Here is a 19,918-nt window from a genome sequence, read left to right on the forward strand (position 1 = left end):
TTCATTTTGCTTGCCCCAGGATTGCTTCCATTCCACATTACTGTACAGTATTTATTCACTTTCATTGCTCATCACAATTTGTTTTGAAACAGAACATTTTTGTTACATTTAAGTAGAGAATAGCATGCGGAAATGGTCAAGAAAGGTTTTTTCACTTGACCTATGTGGAACCCAAACATCAAAGTGATGAACACAACCAAGCTAGTGCAAATGATTTTCAGCACTTGATTTGGATATTTTGAACATGTCAGCTCTCTCTCATGTGGTGTAATGCTGATTGTTCTCAATTAATGTCTTGATTTGACAACTATTAACTTCAACTGGTCTGCCTGACTGTGGAGCATCATCCAGCGAGAAGACTCCAGCATGAAACTTTACTAACCACTTTTAAAACATATTTTGTTTGCTTATTTATGGCTCTGCTGGGTCCTTTCTCTAGGTGCACCAAGTAGGGGCCACTCTCTAGTTGCGGTGTGCAGGCTGCTCTCTTGTGGAACACGGGCTCCAGGGCGAGCAGTCTTCAGTAGTGGTGGCTCCCGAGCTGCAGGACACAGCCTCAGTAACAGTGGCACACAGGCTCAGCTGTTGCACAGCAGGTGGGATCCTCCCAGATCAGGGATCGAACCCACGTCTCCTGCATTAGCAGGAAGACTCTTTACCACCAAGCCTCCAGAGAAGCCCTGCAAACCACTTGTGACACATTCAATCAGTCATAGTACCGTCTGCATACCCTGCACAAATCTTTTTTTGTGTTTTTACCTTTCTTGAAATAATAAAGCATCAGTTCAGTTCAGTCGCTCAGTTGTGTCTGACTCTTTATGACCCCATGAATCGCAGCATGCCAGGCCTCCCTGTCCATCACCAACTCCCGGAGTTCACTCAAACTCATGTCCATCGAGTTGGTGACGCCATCCAGCCATCTCATCCTCTGTCGTCCCTTTGTCCTCCTGCCCCCAATCTCTCCCAGCATCAGGGTCTTTTCCAATGAGTCAATTCGTCGCATGAGGTGGCCAAAATGTTGGAGTTTCAGCTTCAGCATCGTCCTTCCAATGAATACCGAGGACTGATCTCCTTTAGGATAGACTGGTTGGATCTCCTTGCAGTCCAAAGGACTCCCAAGAGTCTTCTCCAACACCACAGTTCTAAAGCATCAATTCTTCGGCACTCAGCTTTCTTTATAGTCCAACTCTCACATCCATACATGACCACTGGAAAAACCATAGCTTTGACTAGATGGACCTTTGTTGGCAAAGTAATGTCTCTGCTTTTGAATATGCTATCTAGGTTGGTCATAACTTTCCTTCCAAGGAGTAAGCATCTTTTAATTTCCTGGCTGCAATCACCATCTACAGTGATTGTGGAGCCCTCAAAAATAAAGTCTGACACTGTTTCCACTGTTTTCCCATGCTGAAAATGTTGCTTTTTTTCTTTCATCTTTCATATTAAAATGGCTACACAAAAAGTCATTGAGTTGGACAGCATCACCAATTCAATGGACATGAGTTTGAGCAAGCTCTGGGAGATGGTGAAGGACAGGGAAGCCTGGCATGCTGCAGTCCATGGGGTCACAAAGAGTTGGACACAACTGAGTGAAGAACAATGACAACACTTTTGTGTTGTTTTGTGCTTTTTAGCCACCAATTTTGATGTTTTTAAAAAAATGCCTGCTGATATGACAGCTGTCACAATACAAGCTAACAAAACTGTTTTGAATGAAGTTAAAAACGACTGAGTGCTACTAGAGCCATCTTATGGATAAAAACTAACAAAACTTCTGGCCAACCCAGTATATATAAGCAAAACAGGAAAATGAAAACCATATTCCCTACCCAGATGTTTACCACTGTTAACAGTTTATTGTATATCTTTATTTATCCCTATACATGCATATACATATTATATAAATATGTATTTTTATTTTTTTGGGGGGGGGGAGGGGAGTCAAGTCATTTATTTGTCTTTTACATGAAAACAAAATTGAGGGAGGGCGAACAAGAGGGGAACTAGCTGGCTGCTCAGATTTTTCTGTAGTCGGAATGGGGCAGCCGGCCTTGAGACAGGAATTGGGTCCCCACAGTAACATGGCAATGGCAACTGGACCTAAAGCCGGTTACTGAAGCACCGTTTTCTACTAAATCTTAAACCAAGCTAAGCAAGTTAAGGTTACACTGGAGAGCAACACTGTCTGGAGTATTTTTCTTAAGAGCACAGAGAGGAGTTGACATGCAGCAAGGCGACGGTAGGGCAAGCAGCGTGGGCCAGGCTAACCTAGGAGCAGAGGATCAGTTCACGAAGAGCGAGCGGGTGAACTCGACGTAGTCAAAAGCAGTGGGGAGTTCGCGGCCCTTGCCGTCCACCTAGGGCTTCATGTGGGAGATGCAGTAGTCGGCTTGTTCCCGAGTCAGGTTCTGGTACAGCTCCTCCTTGGTCACATAAGGCTTCCCTTCGGAGCTCAGGGCCCGGAAGGCGCTCTCAATCTCCTCGCTGGACTTGACGTTCTCGGTCTCACGGCTGATCATAAAGGCCATGTACTCTTGCAGGGAGACGTGGCCGTCCCTGTTAGGATCCACAGTGTCCAGGATGGCCTCAAACTCAGGGTTGGGCTCCCCTTCCTCCACCATGGGCAGGTCATAGCCCAGGGAGCGCAGACAGATTTGAACTCCTGGTGGTTCAGCCGGCCGGACTTGTCCTTGTCTAAGTGTTTGAACATCATGCTGAATTCTTTGAGGGCCTCCTCAGTCACTCCTGTCGTGTTCCTGGCCTGGAGCTGCTGCTCCAGGTTGTACTGCATGCGCATGCCCAACTGGTCGAGCTGGTCCCACTGCTGGGCCAGGCCCACGGTGCTGTGCTCCGTGTACTTGTTGTCCAGGATCAGCGCTTCCTCCATGGCCGCCCCCAGGTCTTCAATCTTCTTGAGCTGACTTCTCATAGCTCGGATCTCCTGGTATTTTTAATTGAAGTGGTTTTATCATACTTAATGTACAGTTTTGTAACTTAGCCACCTTTTAAAAATTAAAAATCTTCACCTTTCCAGATCAATACATTTTCATCTTATCTAAAACCCCAATTCAGTTTTTCTCATTAGTCCCCAAAATACCCTTACTTTGAAAATAGTAACTGAAAGCAAAGAATTATTATTTTTCCTTTCCTATAGGAACCATATTTCAGGATAACCAAAGTGTTCCAAGTAATGAAGTTTACTGAAGAATGTCAGAATAGGGCAGAAATAATTAAATTAGAATTATTTTACAGTTATTGAAATTATTGGCTCACATGAGGGTTTTAAATGAGTGTTAAAGGATAAGCTTCATGTTTGAAGAGGAAATAGACATCTTTGTAGTATCAAATTGCTTATTAGTCACAAGTTCATAAAGTAAGGATAAGTCTGCCATATCGTTAATTCAGTTATCAGTTTAAGTGTCAATAATGGTCTTCAAATATCATGAAAGATACTATATAAAAATATGCTACATCATCTACAAGTATTCCAAAATGTAAACCTTGAACCCATTGAGTCTTTACATTTAATATCTTTTAGAGAAAGAGTTCAAAAAGTCAGTTTTACAACTATGAAAAATCATATTCTGGGTTGCTAAGCAAATGGGAAGGCAAAATTAAAAAAATAAAGAGATGTATGCATTGTGCTTAGGGATACATTTTGTTTTACTATGACTCACTGTACTTAAGAAATGAGTTTGGCAAGAGGTGACTGGTTTAGAGTGTTGACTCCATGTATGGTAAGAGAGCTGGTGGGAAATCTTACTTGAACGGAGAAGACAACTCTGAAATTGAGTCAATCCCCTGGTTGCTGAAGAGATGTCTTTCATTATTACGTTACATGTGAGATCCTTATATTTGAAATGAGGATTGTCCAGATTCTGAAATAAACCTGCTGCCATGGCCTGAAGTTATGCTTATCTATGTATCATTTGTAATTCTTAGAATTAGGCCAGTTGATGCAAAAGTTTGGTATCAAAGGAAAGTTGGTGGAGTATTTAGTCTCTGTATTATTTTCCATCGATTGAGTTGAGTGAAAATACAGCTAGTAACATTGTATAGAATGTGGTATTTCCAAAAGATTGTAATGTTAAGAGTTTCTTTTTCTTGAGTTCTATGACTCCTATAACAACACTGTAAAATAGGCTTTTAAAATATTCACTTTACAGATGAGGAAAAGAGCTCTGTTGAGGTCACATAGCTTATAAATGACATGGTTAGGATTAGAATCGAGATCTGTCTGATTTTAGAGTTGGAGCTCAACTCCTTTACACTACACTACTTTGGTGAGTCAAATTTATATTAATAAACTTTGTAATATTGATTGAAGTGATTTTTGAGATTTTTGGGGACCTAATAGTCATACTAACTTAAAACAGTTTCTAAATTATCACTAGTAACCTAATGGGATTTCTATGCATGAAATAAAAGTACTTAGTTCTTGTCAAATATTAGCATTAAAGAAATAAAACATTAACAGAATACTTTTGATTTTCTTTTCAGATGTCAGTGCTATTCAAGGCAAAGCCTAAGCTCTTACTTGACATTTTGGGCTACTTTTTATGAATTTGACAGTTGTGCATTTGGAATCTGTTTAAATTCTATTTGTGGCTAAATCATGTGAGTGCCAAGGAGATCAGTACAACTGCTTGTTAGCATCTCTAGAGTAATCTTTATTTGTAGACTGTCTTATATAAATTTAAAGATGTTAACATGCTCAATCAGATCTATTTGCCACAGGTTATATAATGTTAGGCTTTTCACAGTAGTTTAACAGAGGTTTGGAGCAAATAATAGGTAGTGTGAGTTGCTTTTGATTTGAATACTTTTACTCAGAAAAATTATAGACATGATAAAGAGGAAACAATTATTATATTTTGTTAAGGGTAGAAAATAAGTAATAGTTGTAGAGTACATTCCCATTAGCCTCACCTATAGGTAGATAAAAGAAGCTTACATGTTTTAAAGGTTTTTTTTTTTTTTTTTTAAAGCAGGGGGCACAGTTATAGTTGAGAATATGTTTCCTTAAGAAATGAGACATTTTGGGACTTCCCTGGTGGTCCAGTGGCTAAAACTCCATACTCCCAATGTAGGGGACCAGGTTTGATCCCTGGCTGGGGAAGTAGATCCCACATGCTAATTAAATCCCACATGCTCAGAGTAGATCCCACAACTAAAGATTTTACATGCTGTAACAAAGATCTCATGTGCTCCAGCTAAGACCAAGTACAGCCAAATAAATAAACAAAAAAGAAATGAGATATTTTAAAAATAGATTATCACACTTAAAACCATAATTCTTTAATATCATGTATCATGAAGTCATGACAGAGGATGAGATGGTTGGATGGCATCACCAACTCGATAGACATGAGTTTGAGCAAGCTCCAGGAGTTGGTGATGGACAGGGAAGCCTGGTGTGTGGCAGTCCATGGGATCACAAGGAGTCAGATACGACTGAGTGACTGAACTGAACTGAAGTGAACATGAAGTCAGTATTAAAATTTCCCTGTTGTTTTTGTTTAGTCACTCAGCTGTGTCCAACTCTCTGTGACCCCATGGACTGTAGCCCGCCAGGCTCCTCTGTCCGTGGAACTTCCCAGGCAAGAATACTGGAGTGGGTTGCCATCTCCTCCTCCAGGGGAATCTTCCAGACCCAGGGCTCAATCCCTGGTCTCCTGCTTGGCAGGCAGATTCTTTACCACTGAGCCACCCAGGAATATCCCATTAATGTCTCCTTATGGAAGTGGTTTGTTTGACTCAGAGGTCCATACGTTGCATTTGGTTGGTGTGTCTGATGCATCTCTTTTAACCCATGACAGTGCCTTTCTTTTCCTTGCCTTCATTTGTGAATAAAGGTCATTCTCTCCCAGATTTTTCCCTGTTCTTAGATTAGATCCTTGTGTTTATATAGGGTACTATATTTGTAACAATATAAGAAAGGAGGGCAGAGTTAGAATGCAAACGATGTCAGGTCCAAGACTATTAGCTGATAGCAAAAAATAGTGGGAAGTAGTCAACAATGAAGGACCACTAGGGGTACAATCTTCAGCCATCTCTGGAAAGGAGTTGACATTCAAAGACAAAGTCTTAAATGGGGCTGTGTCAACTCCAGCTCATTTCTTAGAGGGGGTTACCCAGGTTTGTGGTTAAAGGAAATGACTGGGGGAATGGGACTGGGAGCCTCATTTAGCTGTGCATGTAAGAATACTAGACAAAAGTAAAGTTCCCAAAGGAGCTGACTGAAAACAAGTAGAGAGGAGTATCAACAAGACCTAGAACAAAGGGATGATCCTGACAGGAATGCACCGGACAGATGTTACTGGAATATAGGGTAGGTGCTTTTTTCCTCCACTTTGTCACCTCTGGGTTCCAGTGTTCTAGATGTGTAGGAGAGACACTACCTACCTAGAGTATCTGGTGGAAGTCATCTAGGTCAGTAGGCTCTGTCCTTGTTGGGAGGGGTGGGTAGATGGCTGCTACCTGATAATACTGGAGTATGGCACCTTCATTCCAGCGGACAGCAGAAAGGACAGTTTTGAAACACTGTTAGTTTATGGGGTGAGGCCTCTTGCTCTCTTCTCATTCATTTCAGGAAAGAGGTGGAGTAATATAGATTCTTGATAGATATTTTTTTGAAAGAGAATGGGCCTCAGCTCTGGTAAAACTGATAACTTATTAAATCGAAGAATTAAAGTACTCTGGTTTAAACAAACTGAATTACTTGTGACCTCTCAGAAAGTTTGTAGATATGTACATACAAGCTGAACAAAGTTAACTGGAATAATCTATAGTAGTAATATGTAATCTTTTATATGTTAAAAGATACAAAGAAATAAAAGTCATTTCAGCATTCTGCAGTGAAATTATAGTTTTATTAAGAAAGTATTATAGAAGAAAGTATATTTTGAATAATATAATGGGGGCTGAGGGAAAGAGAGTAAAGCTTTGGTGAAAAAAATGAAGTATAATTCCTTTACCATCTTTGCATTATAGTTGCCACAATTTTAGGACCTTAACGGATTGTGTGGCCTATGTTTCCCATCTTTACATTATTATACACCCTCCTAAAATTGGAATAAAAGATATATTTAGAACTTGTAATATGTAGTCAGGTAGTCATCAAAAAGAGATGGGTTCGTCTTTTAAAAATTTATTTGGAGCTTAGAGTGCCCTCTGAGCTGAATTAAAACTCAGGAGTCAACCCTAACACCTGAGCATAAACTTTTAACTATTTCCAGAGATGTATTAAAAGTCACATCATGCACCTAACTTTGAATAGGCAATGTAGGTGGAAAGAGTAGGCAGAGCTTTTCAACAAGATTTAATTGTCCTTAACCTGTGAATATGTAATTACATAATTCATTATGATGAACTTTCATTTTTAGACTTCTGTGGAATCACTAATGCTTCAGTTATGTGAAAAACAGTAATAATTCTGTTTTTTATTATTCCAAATCATGATCTCCTAAATATATGCTAATTTCTTAGCCTGATTATTAGTGAATCATCTTCATTGGTACATTATGCAAATTTGAACTAAGAATGTCATTATGAAGAAAAACACTTAAAATGCAGCACCAGTACAGTTATTTAAAATGAGAATGCCAATAAAATATTAATATAATTTTGCCTATATGGATGAGAAAAGAGCAAAAAAATGGAAATGTTTAGTGATTTTGCTTTTTAAGGCATATTCTAGGAGGAGATAATAATACAAATGGGTGACATACTTGGTCCAATGAGGTCTATTGAATAGTAACTGTAAAGTGAGAATTTGGACTTATCCTGCTGTTAGGCATATGGATGATTATTTTTCATTTAAAATATTAAAATAATTTTAACAGTTCTTACTGTTTTACATAATCAATAGTTTTTATATTTATGCAAATATGTGCCACTTTCAAATGTCTTTCAGTCTCAACTCTCAGACCTCCCATTTGGGATCATTTCATTTTTGTTTGAAGAAAGATATTTCTTCTTTAGACTTTCTGTTGGTGAGAATCTATTATCAGCAAACTCTGCTCTTGCTTGCCTGAAAATGCCTTTGTTCTTCTGGCATTCTTGAAAGATCTTTCCACTGGTTATTGAATTGTAGACTGACAGTCATGTTCTTTTAGCCCATGGAGGATATTATTCCACTGCCTTTTGGTCTCTATTGTTACTGATGAAAAGTCAGTTATCGGACACTTTTGAGGATAATCTGTATTTTTTTTCCTCTGCTACTTTTATGGCTTTCTTTTCTGTTTTTGGTGTTCTACAGTGTCATTATAATGTATCTAAATATGGATTTATTATTCTTTAAATCACTTGGGATTTGAGAGACATTTTTAGGATTGTGGGTTGGAGTCTTTCATCAGTTCTGGAAATTCTCATCCATTATCTTGCCAAATATTGCCTCTGCACAATTTTCTCTTTCCTATTCTTCTGGAGCTATAATTCAAATTAGTTTGGATTTTCTCATAATGTCTTCCATATCAATTAACATCTCTTTTATATTTTTCTGTTGCATTTGGGATAATTTCATCATCTCTGTCTCCTAGTTCCCTGATCATACTTCTGCTCTGTCAAATAGACTAGTAAACTTGCCCACTGACAATTGAACTTGTCGATTTTTTTCAAATATCTGCAGTCTTTTTTTATAGTTTCTTATTCTCTGTACATATTTTCAAGCTTGTTTTTATTTTTTATTCATGTTTTATATGTAGAGTACATCATGAGAAATGCTGGGCTGGATGAAGGACAAGCTGGAATCAAGACTGTCAGAAGAAATATCAGTAACCTCAGATATGCAGCTGATACTGCCCTTAAGGCAGAAAGCAAAGAGGAACTAAAGAGCCTCTTGATGAAGGTGAAAGAAGAGAGTGAAAAAACTGGCTTAAAACTCAATATTCAAAAAACAAATCATGGCATCCAGTCCCATCACTTCATGGCAAACAGATGGGAAAACAATGGAAATAGGGAGAGACTATTTTTCTGGGCTCCAAAATCATTGCAGATGGTGACTGCAGCCATTAAATTAAAAGATGCTTGCTCCTTGGAACAAAAGCTATGACTAACCTAGACAGTGTATTGAAAAGCAGAGACATTACTTTTCCAACAAAGGTCCATCTAGTCAAAGCTATGGTTTTTCCCAGTAGTCATATATGGATCTGAGAGTTGGACCATAAAGAAAGCTGAGCGTCAAAGAATTGATGCTTTTGAACTGTGGTGTTGGGAGAAGACTCTTGAGAGTCCCTTGGACTGCAAGGAGATCCAACCAGTCAATCCTAAAGGAAATCGGTCCTGAATATTCACTGGAAAGACTGACGCTGAGGCTGAAACTCCAATACTTTGGTCACCTGATGCAAATAGCTGACTCACTGGAAAAGACCCCGATGCTGGGAAAGACTGAAAGCAGGAGGAGAAGGGGATGACAGAGAATGAGATGACTGGATGGCATCACCAATTCAAAGGACATGAACTTGGGCAAGCTTCGGGAGATAGTGAAGGACAGGAAAGCATGGCGTGCTGCAGTCCATGGGGTTGCAGAGTCGGACACGACTGAGCTACTGGACAACAGCAACAATATACTTTATATATTTTATAGTCTGTGTTTGGTAATTTCAGTAGTTGAAGTTGTTTTAAATCTGTTTCTGTTTAAGACAGTAAATTTTCTGTGTAGACTTGGGGATGGGCTATTATGGGGGAAGTTTATTTCTAGTACATCTTTAAACTGAATGAATAATTCTTGGAACACTTCTCTCTCTCTCTCTGTATGTGTGTGCCCGTAGGACAGGTCATGGCTTTTGTCTCTTATTAAATAAAGAAAATCTCATGTAAACTGGGCTTGGCAAATGTCCATAGGGTAAAAGCATGCTTTAGGATCTGCTCACGTCTCTAAGTTTCTGCCTTCACTTAATTTCTTTGACCTACTAATTTCTTTATTGCCAGTTAATCAATGAGATACCTAGTCCATAATATTGCCAAAAACAAAGCCTATGCTTTATCTTAAAGTTTATTATCCAAACTTTCTTGGAGGGATATTTTCTTAAGATAAATAAGAGTAAGCTGAAATGCTTAAAATCAATATGCAAATATTTTGCAAGGAAATCTGTAGATTTTATAAGTAGACTTTCTTTTTAATATAAATTTTATTTGAATGTCTATCAGATATCTGGCTGACTGTTTTGTAGATCTCTATCATTTCATTTTATTAAACAGAAGTTTACATATTGTTCTAGACTACATTTAGTCTTTGAACCACTAACCTGTTGGTTAAAATTCACTTTAGGTGCTCTGTGAGGTTATGTTATATAACAATTTCAAAAATCTCTGTAATTTAGAACAAGAAATATTTATGTTTTACTCTTCTTTCACATTTATAGCTGCAAGTTAGCTGCAGTATTGCTCCAGGGTGAAGGTCAATTTCAGGTCTGCTCCAGTATTTTCTCTTTCTGAGACACTACTTGGAACATGCTTTGCTCACGGCAGGCAGTTCAAGACTAATGAAAGAAGATATTAAAGACAAATTAAAGAAGTTAGCATGTGTCACATCTACTCACAAACAACTGGCTAGAGCAAGTCACGTGACCAACAGTAATAGTACAATCCACTTCATAGACTTCAAGATAATGTCAAAAACTTTATTTATGTCTGAAATTGCTCTCAATCTTCTTTGACAAATTACAATTTTAACCTAAAAGCCTCATCAGCAGTCTTTGGTAATGTAAGTGTCTAAATGGAAGGCTAATAGAAAAAAGCTCAGACAGTGAAGAATCTGCTGCAATGCAGGAGACCTGCATTCAATCCCTGAGTCAGGAAGATCCCTTGGAGAAGGGAATGCCTACACATTCCAGTATTCTTGCCTGGGAAATGCCACGGACAGAGGAGCCTGGTGGGCTACAGTCCATGGGATCACAAAGAGTTGGACAGTATTGATTGGCTAACATTTTCTTTCAAAGGAAAAACCAAAACCAAAAAAAAAAAAAAAAAAGCAACACCCCTCAAACCAAATTTCTCACATTCTAGGTCAGAGTTTTCTATGGGAAAGATTATCATGCTTGTCAGTGCTTAAACTTATTTGAAAAAAAGAAAACTTTTCATTTTTAGAAATGTATAATTAATTAAACATTAGGCAAAAGACATGGATTCTCATTGGACTTTAAATAGCAGAGTTATAATAAAAAGTTTTAGTTTAAAATACTATTCTTAAAATCATTTTAAGAGTAGCAAATTGCAGGGCTTCTCAACACAGAAAATGGAAGCTACCTAATACTTTTCAGTTACAGTGCAATATCACGTACTACAGTTTCTGCTTATGTTATGATTACATTGAAAATGCAAGATTGAATGATTATCTCCTGAAATCCTAGAATATCAGATTTGAAAGGATCTAAAAAACATATATTTTTCAACTGTAATGCATTGAGATGCCATTTTGCTGCAATCAATTGTGATGTATGTTAAAATCATTAGTTACTCATGACAAATAACCATTACTAGCAGTAGTTAATACTGCTAGTAGTAGTTAATAACTACAGTAGTTAATACTGCTAGTAGTAGTTAACACTGGAGCAGCCGTGAAGACATGCCCCACGCCCAAGGTACGAGAAACCCAAGTAAGATGGTAGGTGTGGCAAGAGGGCATCAGAGGGCAAACACACTGAAACCATACTCACAGAAAACTAGTCAATCTAATCACACTAGGACCACAGCCTTGTCTAACTCAATGAAACTAAGCCATGCCCGTGGGGCCACCCAAGATGGGCAGGTCATGGTGGAGAGATCTGACAGAATGTGGTCCACTGGAGAAGGGAATGGCAAACCACTTCAGTATTCTTGCCTTGAGAACCCCATGAACAGTATGAAAAGGCAAAATGATAGGATACTTAAAGGGGAACTCCCCAGGTCAGTAGGTGCCCGATATGCTACTGGAGATCAGTGGAGAAATAACTCCAGAAAGAATGAAGGGATGGAGCCAAAGCAAAAAGAATACCCAGCTGTGGATGTGACTGGTGATAGAAGCAAGGTCCAATGCTGTAAAGAGCAATATTGCATAGGAACCTGGAATGTCAGGTTCAAGGCAAGGCAAATTGGAAGTGGTCAAACAGGAGATGGCAGGAGTGAATGTCGACAATCTAGGAATCAGCAAACTGAAATGGACTGGAATGGGTGAATTTAACTCAGATGACCATTATATCTAATACTGCGGGCAGGAATCCCTCAGAAGAAATGGAGTAGCCATCATGGTCAACAAAAGAGTCTGTAATGCAGTACTTGGATGCAATCTCAAAAATGACAGAATGATCTCTGTTCATTTCCAAGGCAAACCATTCAATATCACAGTAATCCAAGTCTATGCCCCAACCAGTAACGCTGAAGAAGCTGAAGTTGAACGGTTCTATGAAGACCTACAAGACCTTTTAGAACTAACACCCAAAAAAGATGTCCTTTTCATTATAGGGGACTGGAATGCAAAAGTAGGAAGTCAAGAAACACCTGGAGTAACAGGCAAATTTGGCCTTGGAATATGGGATGAAGCAGGGCAAAGACTGATAGAGTTTTGCCAAGAAAATGCACTGGTCATAACAAACACCCTCTTCCAACAACACAAGAGAAGACTATACATGGACATCACCAGATGGTCAACACCAAAATCAGATTGATTATATTATTTGCAGCCAAAGATGGAGAAGCTCTATACAGTCAGCAAAAACAAGACCAGGAGCTGACTGTGGATCAGATCATGAACTCCTTATTGCCAAATTCAGACTGAAATTGAAGAAAGTAGGGAAAACCACTAGACCATTCAGGTATGACCTAAATCAAATCCCTTATGATTATACAGTGGAAGTGAGAAATAGATTTAAGGGCCTAGATCTGATAGATAGAGTGCCTGATGAACTATGGAATGAGGTTCGTGACATTGTACAGGAGACAGAAATCAAGACCATCCCCATGGAAAAGAAATGCAAAAAAGCAAAATGGCTGTCTGAGGAGGCCTTACAAATAGCTGTGAAAAGAAGAGAAGCGAAAAGCAAAGGAGACAAGGAAAGATATAAGCATCTGAATGCAGAGTTCCAAAGACTATCAAGAAGAGATAAGAAAGCCTTCTTCAGCGATCAATGCAAAGAAATAGAGGAAAACAACAGAATGGGAAAGACTAGAGATCTCTTCAAGAAAATCAGAGATACCAAAGGAACATTTCATGCAAAGATGGGCTCGATAAAGGACAGAAATGGTATGGACCTAACAGAAGCAGAAGATATTAAGAAGAGATGGCAAGAATACACAGAGGAACTGTACAAAAAAGATCTTTACGACCCAGATAATCACAATGGAGTGATCACTGACCTAGAGCCAGACATCCTGGAATGTGAAGTCAAGTGGGCCTTAGAAAGCATCACTACGAACAAAGCTAGTGGAGGTGATAGGGTTCCAGTTGAGCTATTCCATATCCCGAAAGATGATGCTGTGAAAGTGCTGCACTCAATATGCCAGCAAATTTGGAAAACTCAGCAGTGGCCACAGGACTGGAAAAGGTCAGTTTTCATTCCCATCCCAAAGAAAGGCAATGCCAAAGAATGCTCAAACTACTGCACAATTGCACTCATCTCACATGCTAGTAAAGTAATGCTCAAAATTCTCCAAGCCAGGCTTCAGCAATATGTGAACCATGAACTTCCTGATGTGCAAGCTGGTTTTAGAAAAGGCAGAACCAGAGATCAAATTGCCAACATCCGCTGGATCATGGAAAAAGCAAGAGAGTTCCAGAAAAACATCTATTTCTGCTTTCTTGACTATGCCAAAGCCTTTGACTATGTGGATCACAAGAAACTATGGAAAATTCTGAAAGAGATGGGCATACCAGACCACCTGACCTGCCTCTTGAGAAACCTATATGCAGGTCAGGAAGCAACAGTTAGAACTGGACATGGAACAACAGACTGGTTCCAAATAGGAAAAGGAGTACGTCAAGGCTGTATATTGTCACCCTGTTTATTTAACTTATATGCAGAGTACATCATGAGAAACGCTGTGCTGGAAGAAGCACAAGCTGGAATCAAGATTGCTGGGAGAAATATCAGTCACCTCAGATATGCAGATGACACCACCCTTATGGCAGAAAGTGAAGAGGAACTCAAAAGCCTCTTGATGAAAGTGAAAGTGAAGAGTGAAAAAGTTGGCTTAAAGATCAACATTCAGAAAACAAATATCATGGCATCCGGTCCCATCACTTCATGGAAAACAGATGGGGAAACAGGGGAAACAGTGTCAGACTTTTATTTTTGGGCTCCAAAATCACTGCAGATGGTGACTGCAGCCATGAAATTAAAAGACGCTTACTCCTTGGCAGGATAGTTATGACCAACCTAGATAGCATATTGAAAGGCAGAGACATTACTTTGCCAACAAAGGTTTGTCTAGTCAAGGTTATGGTTTTTCCTGTGGTCATGTATGGATGCGAGAGTTGGACTGTGAAGAAGGCTGAGCGCCGAAAAATTGAAGCTTTTGAACTGTGGTGTTGGAGAAGACTCTTGAGAGTCCCTTGGACTGCAATGAGATCCAACCAGTCCATTCTGAAGGAGATCAGTCCTGGGTGTTCATTGGAAGGAATGATGCTGAAGCTGAAACTCCAATACTTTGGCCACCTCATGCAAAGAGTTGACTCATTGGAAAAGACTGTGATGCTGGGAGGGATTGGGGGCAAGAGGAGAAGGGGACGACAGAGGATGAGATGGCTGGATGGCATCACTGACTCATTGGACCTGAGTCTTAGTGAACTCCGGGAGTTGGTGATGGACAGGGTGGCCTGGGGTGCTGTGATTCATGCGGTCGCAAAGAGTCGGACACGACTGAGCGACTCATCTGATCTGATCTGATCTGAGCAGTAGTTAAAATACAGAAGATTATGAAAGATATACTTGAAATCAAGCAGTACCCTGAGAAGACTTTCCAGGGACAGACCCTGGAATCCTCTCTCCCACTCTTGTTTATAGAAAAGTTTTAGCTTCCTCCAAATTCCAAAGAGCAGATTTAATCAGAGCAGTGAGAAAATGCAGAAATAAAGGAAACCAGTCAAGCAAGACAAAATAACAGTTTATCCATAAAACTAAGTCAAGGGCCTTTAGTTCCTCCTCGAGGGCTACAGATAATATCCCAAGCCATATCTTTGAGCTGTCTTGCAGATACTAAAATTCGCAGCAGGTGGAAGAAGTCAACTGCTAACCCCCAGCACATAGAACCCAGACCGGTTGGACCAGAAAGATTATAATGTTGACTCTCAAATACCACCCTGTTTCCTCACCACCAGTCAATCAGAAGGATGTCCACAAACTGATCAGGCACCCTGGGACCCTCACCTTGCCTTTTAAAATTCTTTCCATCAGGGAGTTTGGGTCTTTTGATCATGAGCTGCTTCTTCTCTCTGCTTGAGCCCACACTGGGCACCTTGCAAAAAAACCTGTACTTTCCTTCACCACAACTTCGTGTCAAGGAATGACTTTACTGTGCACCAGTGAGGGGAACCCAAATTCGGTTCTGCAATATATTAATTACTTACATTTGTCTTCCCTATTATATCTTCACTTTCACTTACATGCATTCTGGGTGAGTGCGTGGGTGTGTGTGTGTGAGACAGAGAGAGAGGAGTTACAGCTAGTTTGAAAACAATTTGCATAATCCTGGGTACACCATGACTATTTGTTTCAAATGTGAATATCATCCATTGGAAAAAAGGATTGCATATCATTCCTTAAAGAGCATGTAGTCTAACCCCCTTTTATCAGAACTTGAAATGCAGGGAGTAACTTATCTAGTTGCATATCTAATTAACCTAAGCTTCCTTGATTCCAGTACAGTGCTTTCCCTTTCAATAAACGACTGTATTTTCAACAGCCAGTGTAAGAAATGGTTGTCTGAGGAGGCTTTATAAATAAATGTGAAAAGAAAAGAAGCGAAAGGCAAAGGAGAAAAGGAAAGATATACCCATTTGAATGCAGAGTTCCAAAGAACAGCAAGGAGAGAGGTAAGAAAGCCTTCCTCAGTGATCAATGCAAAGAAATAGAGGAAAACAATAGAATGGGAAAAACTAGAGATCTCTTAAAAAAAAAATTAGAGATACCAAGGGAACATTTCATGCAAAGATGGGCACAATAAAGGATAGAAATGACATGGACCTAACAGAAGCAGAAGATATTAAGAAGAGGTGGCAAGAATACATAGAAGAACTATGCAAAAAAGATTTTCATGACCCAGATAATCACAATGGTGTGATCACTCACCTAAAGCCAGACATCTTGGAATGCGAAGTCAAGTGGGCCTTAGGAAGCATCACTACGAACAAAGCTAGTAGAAGTGATGGAATTCCAGCTGAGATATTTCAAATCCTGAAAGATGATGCTGTGAAAGTGCTGCACTCAATATGCCAGCAAATTTGGAAAACTCAGCAGTGGCCACAGGACTGGAAAAGGTCAGTTTTCATTCCAATCCCAAAGAAAGGCAATGCCAAAGAATGCTCAAACTACTGTGCAATTGCACTCATCTCACATGTTAGCAAAGCAATGCTCAAAATTCTCCATGCCAGGCTTCAACAGTACATAAACTGTGAACTTCCAGATATTCAAGCTGGATTTTAAAAAGGCAGAGGAACCAGAGATCAAATTGCCAACATCTGTTGGATCATTGAAAAAGCAAGACAGTTCCAGAAAAACGTCTACTCTTGCTTTATTGACTATGCCAAAGCATTTGACTGGGTGGATCACAACAAACTGTGGAGAATTCTTCAAGAGATGGGAATACCAGACCATCTGACCTGCCTCCTGAGAAATCTGTATGCAGGTCAAGAAGCAACAGTTAGAACTGGACATGGAACAACAGACTGGTTCTAAATCAGGAAAGGAGTACCTCAAGGCTGTATATTGTCACCCTACTTATTTAACTTCTATGCAGAGTACATCATGAGAAATGCTGGGCTGGAAGAAGCACAAGCTGGACTCAAGATTTCCGGGAGAAATATCAATAACCTCAGATATGCAGATGACACCACCCTTATGGTAGAAAGCAAAGAACTAAAGAGCCTCTTGATGAAAGTGAAAGAGGAGAGTTAAAAAGTTGGCTTAAAGCTCAACATTCAGAAAACCAAGATCATGGCATCTGGTCCCATCACTTCATTGCAAATAGATGGGGAAACAATGGAAACAGTGACAGACTTTATTTTGGGGGGCTCTAAAATCACTGCAGATGGTGACTGCACCCATGAAATTACAAGACACTTGCTCCTTGGAAGACAAGTTTTGACCAACCTAGACAGCATATTAAAAAGTAGAGACATTACTTTGCTGACAAAGGTCCATCTAGTCAAAGCTATGGTTTTTCCAGTAGTCATGTATGGATGTGAGAGCTGAACCATAAAGAGTTGAGCATTGAAGAATTGATGCTTTTGAACTGTGGTATTCTAGGAGACTCTTGGAAGTCCCTTGGATTGCAAGAAGATCCAACCTGTCAATCCTAAAGGAAATCAGTCCTGAATAATCATTGAAAGGACTGATGTTGAAGCTGAAACTCCAATACTTTGGCCACCTGATGGGAAGAACTGACTCATCTGAAAAGACCCTGATGCTGGGAAAGATTGAAGGCAGGAGGAAAAGGGGACAGAAGAGGGTGAGATAGTTGAATGGTATCACCGACTCAATGGACATGAGTTTGAGTAAACTTCAGGAGTTGGTGATGGACAGGCAAGCCTAGCATGCTGCAGTCCGTGGGGTCGCAGAGTTGGACAGGACTGAGCAACTGACTGAACTGAATTTATCTAGTCACATCTAATTAACCTAAGCTTCCTTGATTCCAGTACACTGCTTTCCATTTCAATAAATGACTTTATTTTCAACAGCCAGTGTAAGAAAGTGGGGTTGAGGCAGAAGAGGACTAGACAAGGCAATTCATCGCCTACATCTAATCTTTAGTCTCAGTTCCCAAAGTCAAGGAAAAGCCAAAGAGCCCAGATGGTGTATTTGGCATCTTATCTATGCTCTGGGAACATTATTTTTGAAATCCTGTTGTTGTTGTTTTGTCATTTTGTCCTACACTTTGTGACCCCCATGGACTGTAGCCCACCAGGCTCCTCTGTCCTTGGGATTTCCCAGGCAAGAATACTGGAGTGGGTTGCCATTTTCTTCTCCAGGGGATCTTCCTCCGGACCCAGGGATCGAACACATGTCTCCAGCTTGGCAGGCTGATTTCTTACTGCTGAGCCACCAGGAAAGCCCATAGATTTTGAAATCTATCTGATTGCAACGCAGAATAAGAAATACAGTTTAAATCATAACACAGGTCATAGGCACCCTCCTCCACAACTGAAACCAAAGTTTCAGAATCCTTGCCCTTGTTATATATACACTCTGATCTTTTAGATTCCATTCTAGCCTGTCATTAAAAAGTAAAATAGACTTTTGTGTCAGTTCAAAAACCCCTGCTCTAGAAAATAGAAGACAGGCTTCAATCTGCTCACAAACTCCAAAATTACTAGCTTTGCTGAAATTGTGTCATTCACAGAATACTAAACTTCCCTCATATTTATCTGAACCACACAACTACAATTTCTCAGACTTCAGAACAGAACCTATAGAACCTTTTCCTCATTGGAACACCACTTCATTATAATATCTCATAGATTCTAAGACTCATTCTTTTTCACATTTTAACATCTCCGAGTTTAAGATGCATCTTTAAAAAATCAGTGGCATGGCACAGTTTAATTGGCAAAGTTTATTTTCTTTCTTGGGTAACATAAAATAATGGTGAGTCTTAAGTTCCATGATGTTTTTAGAGTTTCTATGAAATATTTTAGTAATAAGGATTATATAGGCCAAACTCTTCTGCTTATTCATTTCAAAGTGTTCAGCTGATCAGAATGTTTTTTGACCTCTTAAGAAAACGTAATGAGAATCACGTAAGAAAAGAACTTAGTTCTGGGTTAGAAGGAAAAATGAGTTACAAACTGAGTTTACTTATTAGTGAAAGCTTTTTCATGTGCCTTCATTGTTAACAGAATTTGATTATGATCTTTCTGCTTTTCTACCGCCCTTATTTTTGTATTGTTACCGTCTTTTGGTCACTGACACTTTACTCTTCCTCTCATCACGGGGTTGAGGTGCGAGTTCCTTGGATTCTGGTTAAAAGAGAAGGCAAAAGGTTATGTCCAAAAGTTAATGCACCTGAAAAAAAAAATCAAGAATTAGGGTTTATTTTAAAAATGGAACGAATCGTCAAATTCCTGTGTATCTGTTTAAAATAGTCACCAAACTCACACATTGTAAAACTAAATGTTAAACTGGCACGAAGGATCCCGAACAGGACTAGAAACCAAAATAACTTTGCTAAACTATTTTCATCTCAGCATGAAAGAAATGCACCATCCTCTCCTCAAAAATAAAAATCTCTAATGAAGAAAACAGTACATTAAATGCCACAACTGACGTGCTACTAGAAATAGGAAGTAGTTACTGCTTTCCAAGGCAGATACCACGATACTTTCTGTGTTCCTTTGCTTGGCTAAAACTTTAGGCAAGCCCCAGGCTGGGGTTAGGGTCAGGGGGGGACCCTGAGTCCTACCCGGGAGCTCTACGGGACAGTCTCCTTAGTTTAGGCAGGGCCCTGCACGACCGGTCCCAAAGGCCTCGCCTCAACAGGCGCGGGGCGGGCGAGTGGGTTCGCCTCCGGAGCCCGCCCCAGGATGTCCAGAGGCGCTTTCGGCCGCGATAAGACTCCGCCCGAACCAGCTGTTGACAGTTACTCCCGCGCGGCCGACGCCCGCTCAGCTGGAGACGCTTCGTCACCGCCTCCGCGCGTCGTCACGTGACGGGAAGGGGGCGTGACGGAGCCCGCCAACAGGGGGCGGGGCCGGGGCGGGTCCTCGATGTGAAGGAGCTCGGCGGCTCCG

General features: G+C 40.0%; 1 non-coding gene across 3 annotated transcripts; it reads right to left on the minus strand.

The window, feature by feature from the left end:
* Positions 1-1,935: 1,935 nt before the first annotated feature.
* LOC102402523 lies at positions 1,936-19,843 on the minus strand. Of its 3 annotated transcripts, XR_006640978.1 has the most exons (4): positions 19,591-19,829; positions 19,081-19,147; positions 10,248-10,481; positions 1,936-2,941 (listed from the first exon to the last, which is right to left on the minus strand). It is a non-coding gene; the product is annotated as an uncharacterized LOC102402523 (transcript). The 3 variants fall into 3 exon arrangements; XR_006640977.1 differs by lacking the exon at positions 1,936-2,941 and having other exon boundaries at positions 10,130-10,481; positions 19,081-19,193; positions 19,591-19,843; XR_003108985.3 differs by lacking the exon at positions 1,936-2,941 and having other exon boundaries at positions 10,130-10,481; positions 19,591-19,825.
* Between the last annotated feature and the right edge of the window lie 75 nt (positions 19,844-19,918).

The sequence above is a fragment of the Bubalus bubalis genome, chromosome 4 (assembly GCF_019923935.1).
Source record: "Bubalus bubalis isolate 160015118507 breed Murrah chromosome 4, NDDB_SH_1, whole genome shotgun sequence".
Classification (NCBI taxonomy): Eukaryota; Metazoa; Chordata; class Mammalia; order Artiodactyla; family Bovidae; genus Bubalus; species Bubalus bubalis.